The sequence below is a fragment of the Dipodomys spectabilis genome, unplaced genomic scaffold (assembly GCF_019054845.1).
Source record: "Dipodomys spectabilis isolate Male_0828 unplaced genomic scaffold, ASM1905484v1 ptg000034l, whole genome shotgun sequence".
NCBI lineage: Eukaryota > Metazoa > Chordata > Mammalia > Rodentia > Heteromyidae > Dipodomys > Dipodomys spectabilis.
In genome coordinates, this window is record NW_024870711.1 from 9,520,997 (window position 1) to 9,527,515 (window position 6,519).

General features: G+C 51.3%; 1 non-coding gene across 1 annotated transcript; it reads right to left on the reverse strand.

Moving 5' to 3' along the window:
- Nucleotides 1-3,837: 3,837 nt before the first annotated feature.
- Nucleotides 3,838-3,907, reverse strand: Trnaa-ugc. The gene has a single exon. It is a non-coding gene; the product is annotated as a tRNA-Ala (tRNA).
- Between the last annotated feature and the right edge of the window lie 2,612 nt (nucleotides 3,908-6,519).

Below are 6,519 nucleotides of genomic sequence, written 5' to 3' on the forward strand. Positions count from 1 at the left end.
CACTTGCCACCTGGAAGAGAGCCCTCACCACAGCTGACCCCAGGGTTCCAGAAGATTCCACATTTCCTCCAATTTCTATTGTTTGTAAGTCGTCCAGTCCATGGTACTTCGTCATTGTTTTCTAAGGGGGTGGGACTGCAGTCCTTTGCAGACACGGGCCTGCGAGCATCAGAGCTCCACATCGGTGTTTGGAAGCATCTAGCCCACGCCTACCCTCCTGTGCTCACCACACCAGGATCTTGATGCTCAGCAGGTTGAAGAGTGGGCATCTAGCCCTGGAAATATGGCTGGGGCGGGGTGGCAAGCTTGGAGACCCGATGCAGAGCCCAAGTTGAGCTTGAACTCAGAGAGGGCCTGAGCACTGTCCGTGGGCTTTTGTGCTCAATGTTGGCACTCTACCATTTGAGCCACAGCTCTACTTCCAGATTTTTGATAGTGATTGGAGATCAGAGTCTCACAGACTTTCTTGCTTGGGCTGGCTTTGAGCCATGTTCCTCAGATTTCAGCCTCCTGAGTAGCTAGGATTAGAGGCATGAGTGAGCCTCTGGCGCCTGGCTGGACGCTACCTTGTCAGAGCAGCTGTGGAGTAGGTGTGGCGAGCACTGAGGAGGAGACTTGTCCACCCGGCGCCCATCTCACTGCCATTGCCTGATCTGCCCCAAGGACAAGACATCATTGCCTTGTATTCTCAGACTTTAGACAGTTTGATGCAGGGCGCCCGTGGCTCACGCCTGTCATCCTAGCTACTGAGGAGGCTGAAATCTGAGGATCATGGTTCAAAGTCAGCTTGGGCAGGAAAGTCTGCAAGACTCTCATCTCCCATAAACCACCAGAAAACCAGAAGTGGCACTGTGGCTCAAGTGGTAGAATGCTCGCTTTGAACTGAACTGCTCAGGGACAGCGCCCAGGTCCAGAGTTCAAGCCCCATGACTGACAAAAATAAAGAAAGAAGCCTGCTTTATTACTGTGATCAATGAAAGGCCGCCAGTGTACTGGTTCCATCTCAGAGCTGGCTACTCATCAGGGCAATGACTTCGGTTTAGAAAGATTGCTTGGGCTCAAGTTCCTAACCATTCTCTAATAATTTGCACACACTTGGGCAAAATACCTCACTTTTCTGTGTCTCTAGAACATTTCACACATCCCCTTGTCCACATTCTCTGGCCTTGGGTCTTCTCTCTCCTGGGACTAGACTAACCTCTGACGGTGTCCTCGTTGTGGCTCCCCACCTCTGACGGGAAGCTGAGCCTGGGCTGCGGAGGCCAGCTGACAGTTACCATTCCCTTCATGCTTTCCTCACAGCAGTTTCTTGCTCGCTCCTTGTTCTTTAATGTGGTTTTGCTAAAGGTTTTCATTCTAAGTAAAAGAACAATTTCCTTTTGATTGTGATGGAGGAAAGGTTAGCTACTTCGATCTCTTGGAATTAAAGCAAACACCACACACACACACATGAGAGGAGGATCCAATGCTCCCTGAGCGAGGAGAGCTTCCATCTGGGCACCTCTCCCGCCGCCGCTGGCTTCTCATCACTCCACCTTCAAGGAGGGAGCTGACTCCAGGAGCTGGAAGCAGAGGAGGAAGCGCTTGCTGGACCGAAGCCAAGGCGCCACCCGTGGCTGGAGAAGGAAAGAGGCTGGCTGCAGGCAGGCGGCACAGAGCCCTGCCATGGCCTGTGTGGAGCCCACGGCTCTGTGTCTCCCTTGCAACCGGTCAGCACTGACCACAGCCGGGGACAAACAGGGAACTCGCACAACAGCTTGGATGTTTAAAAAAAGATAACCTGGAGCCAGGCGCCAATGGCTCACGCCTTGCAATCCTAGCTACTGAAGAGGCGGAGATCTGAGGATTGCAGTTCAAAGCAGGAAAGTCCTCGAGACTCTTATCTCCAATGAAAGGCCAAAAAGCCTGAAGCAGAGCTGTGGCTCAAGTGGTAGAGCTCTAGCCTTGAGCACAAATACTCAGGGACAGTGCCCAGGCCCTGAGTTCAAGCCCCAGAATTGGCACAAAAGGAAAATCAGTGAAAACAGGAAAGATTTGAACGAAATAACAAACTTGTTTGTGGCCACCGAAAGAACAATGGAGAGCAAGTGCAGAGCACACACTGCCAAGCAGATATGAAAAATATATGAGCATCGACTGTGTGGAGCCGGGCCGCACGTCTCAACCAAGTTGCAAGGATTTCTCCCATCCGCCACTTTCTTCCACCGTGTGCAATTAAGTTGGGAATCGATAACAAAAACATAGAAAGCGCACCCTGTCCTGCAAGCCGGGAAATGTGCTGCTGAATAATTCACAGGTCAAAAAAGAAATCATAAAGGAAATTGAGAATACTTAGACCTGAATGATAAGAAGGAGGCTTCAAATAAGCACTGTGCAGTGGAGTTTATGGGATGTCACCCAGGGACAGGGCTGATCTCCAGTGCCAGCTTCCATTATGGGAAAACGGCTGACCCCTCGCGTCCACGACAAGATCAGCATGAAAGGAAAGCCAGAGATAAGGAATAAGAAAGAGCTAGAAGAAGAAAAAAGTAGTATTATTATTGTTGGTGCTGTGGTTGTTGCTTTGACTTAAGGTCCCACTACGTAGCTCCTCCTGTCTTAACCTTCCACGTGTAGGATACAGGCATGTGCTACCATGCCCTGCCTCACTATGGCCAATAAGACACGATGTTGGTTAGGGATGGGACTAAATGAAATGTGTGTGCCAGTCCCTGGCTGGTGGGCAGGTTTAGGAGAGTTCTGTGTCCATATGGAATGAGGAAGGTGTGAGGGTTCAGGAAGGACAGCCCTAAGAATGGACACAGACAAGCTGCTTCACATCTAACCTGCCTTCCTTCCTTTCTTTCTTTTTCTTTCTTTCTTTCTTTCTTCCCTCCCTGCCTGCCTGCCTGCCTGCCTGCCTTCCTTCCTTTCTTCCTTCCTTCCTTCCGCTTCCTCTATAGCCACATACATCATTGTACATCGTGACCTACTGGGTACAAAAGTTTTCTTGGGGATCAGAGGGACCTGAGGTTTGTGCAATGACTATGTCCCTGGCTAGTGTGTGTGTGTGTGTGTGTGTGTGTGTGTATACGCACACATGCATGCATGCATGTATATGCACATGGTACTAGGGCTTGAACTCAGGGCCTGGGAGCAGTCCCTGAGCTGCTTTTTCTCAAGGCCAGCAGTCATTCTACCACTTAAGCCACAGCATCACTTCTGACTTTTTCTGAGTAGTTCGTGGGAGATAAGAGTCTCATGGCCTTTCCTGCCCTGGCTGGCTTTGAACTGCGATCCTCAGATCTCAGCCTCCGGACTACAGGTGTGAGCCACCGGTACCTGGCCATGTTGCTGAAACCGCCCTGGACGGCAGGGACTCAAGGCTGCTCACAGGCACCAGGAAGGACTCGGTCTCCAGCCTGGCACATTCCCCAGGTGCTGCGACTGTCATTTGAGTGTCACAAACAGAAGAATGGAGCGTTCTCCCTCCGAGACAATCTGTACGCAGAAGAGAGAGCACCCTGCCCTCCTTGAAAAGAATGCTTACACTTCCTAAAAACTCCACTTCATTTGGGTCAACTAATTTATGGCACAATGGGAGAGCTTGCAGGTGGGTAGGTATCAAGACTTCAGTACCAGCTATTAAGATGTCAAGAATCTATCGTTATTTTTGAGAGCTCAACTTTCTGCTCATAATAGCAGCATACCCTACTTTTCTTTCTATTTTTATTTTTTTTTGGGTCCGGTCGTGGGGCCTGAACTCTGGGCCTGGGCGCTGTCCCTCAGCTCTTCAGCTCAAGGCTAGCGCTCTACCACTTGAGCCACAGTGCCACTTCCGGCTTTTTTCTTTTTGCTTATGTGATGCTGAGGAATCGAACCCAGGGCCTCTTGCATGCAAGGCAAGCGCTCTACCACTGAGCCACCTTCCCAGCCCCATTTCTAATTTTTTTTTATTGTTGTATAAAGGTGATGTATAAGGGCTGGGAAGGTGGCTTAGTGGTAGAGTGCTTGCCTAGCATGCATGAAGCCTTGGGTTCCATTCCTTAGTAGGACATAAACAGAAAAGGCTGGAAGTGGCACTGTGGGTCAAGTGGTAGAGTGCTAGCCTTGAGCCAAAGAAGCTCAGGGACTGTGCCCAGACAGAGTTCAAGCCCAGGACTGGCAATAAATAAAGGTGATATGCAGAGGAGTTACAGGTTCATGAGTCAGGTATGAGTGCTTTTCCATTGTTAAAATCCTGAAGCTGCCATCCCATAATTCCTTGGAAATTTACATTCACAATCTCCCTTTGACCCTTGGCCTTTTCTTTTTTATTTTCTGCTAGTCATGGGGCTTGAACTCAGGGCCTGGGTACTGTCCCTGAGCCTTTTAGGTCAAGGCTAGTACTCTACCACTCAAGTCATAGCTCCACTTCTAGCTTTTTGGTGGTTAATTGGGAAAAAGAGTCTCATGGACTTTCCTTCCTGAGCTGGCTTTGAACAGCGATCCTCAGATCTTAGCTGAGTAAAGGTATGAGCCCCCAGTGTGTGGCCCCTTTCCTTTTTCTTGATAAAACAGTTAGGATGGATCAATCAAGTGATATGTAAATTCTGTGTCTGTTTTGATCTTTATTGACACCTGGCATGGGACCTGTTTCTAGGAGAGACAGAGGCCCCTGTGGGGAGAGGGGAGGGGCTCTCTAGTCATCAGCTACGTGTTGCTTCCCAGGTCCTACTTCTCAGTTATAAAAGTGTAAGCTTTGTTCTGCTGGACGCCAGCAGCTCACGCCTGTAATCCTAGCTACTCAGGAGGCTGAAATCTGAGGATCCCAGTTCAAAGCCAGCCCAGGCAGGAAAGTCCGTGAGACTCTTACCTCCAATGAACCACCAGAAAACAGGAAGTGGTTCTGTGGCTCAAATGGTAGAGTGCTCGCCTTGAGCTGAAGGACAGTGCCCAGGCCCAGAGTTCAAGCCCCACGACTGACAAAAAAAAGTGTAAGCTTTGATCTCACTTAATGGTAGAAAACATAAGAACCTCAGATGCATCAGATATGTACAGAAGAAAGCAGGGATGTCAGCGTCACCGTGAGGAAATGTCACAAAGGATGGAGGCTGAGCACCTGGAATCCCGGTGCCGTGTCAGCTGTGGGCGAGGGTCTGCCCCTGGTCCTTAGCCATCTCCACGTTTCTCTTCTTGGAGTGGCATCCCGCCTGGCTCCATGCTATGTGGGAGTCTCTATGTTTCCCTCTTAGTAGGACACCGGCTGTGAGCGCCGGCCTCACGCCTCATCCCAGTGTGGAAGTAAGGCCGCGGTCCCAGGTAGCTGGGCCTGAGGACACGTACAGTTGGGCCCGCCATGACCACTTGGAGCTGGGGTTCAGAGCACAGAACCAGGAATTAGACACCTCTGAAGGCCTGGGAGTCCCAGTGTGATGAACTTGGCCAATGTGTTAACACTTCCGTGAGAGTAAAAGCCACAATGTGCCTGTGATCCTAGCTACGCAGGAGGCTGAGAACTGAGGATGTAGGTTAGAAGCCAGCTGGGGCAGGAAAGTCTGCATCTCCTCTCCCGTTAACCATCAACCATGCTGAAAGTGAGCTGTGACTACGGTAGAGTGCTGGCTTGGCACACAGAAAACTCGGTGACAGCACCCAGGCCCTGACCAGCACACAAAAACCAAAACTGGAAGGAAGATGGTGCAGGGCAACTTCCAGGGGCTGGTGGGTGTGTCAGGATTTTAACGAAGGTCAGGCTCAAGCTCGTGGCTCTTCCCTCCCCCCAGAGGTGAGGGCCTGTGTTGACCCTCACCCCTTTCCATATTCTCCTCCACTTTCGGGGTGTAGCTTCCTTCCCGTGCACAGGTCGGTGGCCCCTTCTCTGTTGGGGAAGCGGAGCGCACTGCTGTCTGTCACACAGGCAGTCTGTGTACAGATGTACAGATGGATGTACACTTGACCTCCGCCTTCTAACTGATGTGGATGGGAGGGACGTTACCACGCCATGTGGCAACAGGGAGGGAAGAGCCTGTGTGCAGGCCGGCCACTGGTTCTAATCCCAGCTGATCACTGTCCCTCTCTGAACAATGAGCACACACCAAGGGGGCATAAGACAGACAGACAGACAGAGACACACACACACACACACACACACACACACACACGAGTGACCAGGGACTTGTTTGGAGAAACACATTATTGATGGTTTTGCCAGAGGGTAGACACCCTGGGGTACTTACAGAACCTAGACGCACCGACACAGACGAGGCCTCCGCACGACACAGCGTGGGTTCCGCTATACTGTTTCCAGCAGCAGCAGCAGACGCGTTCTGGAGGCGTCGCAGACAGCAGTGCACACGTCCATCACCAGACGCCCCTCTCACCCCGCCCCGCAGCAAGGCAGGTTCACAGATGCCAGCGACGTCGGGGAGGCGTTGCCCTACCATCTCACCACACTTGCCACATCACCATGGTTACCTCATCCCTAGGCACAAGGAACTGGCAGCTCTGTTCTCATCTTCGGTGACTATGGCTGTGGGTGTGGTCTGCTGGCAGCCACAT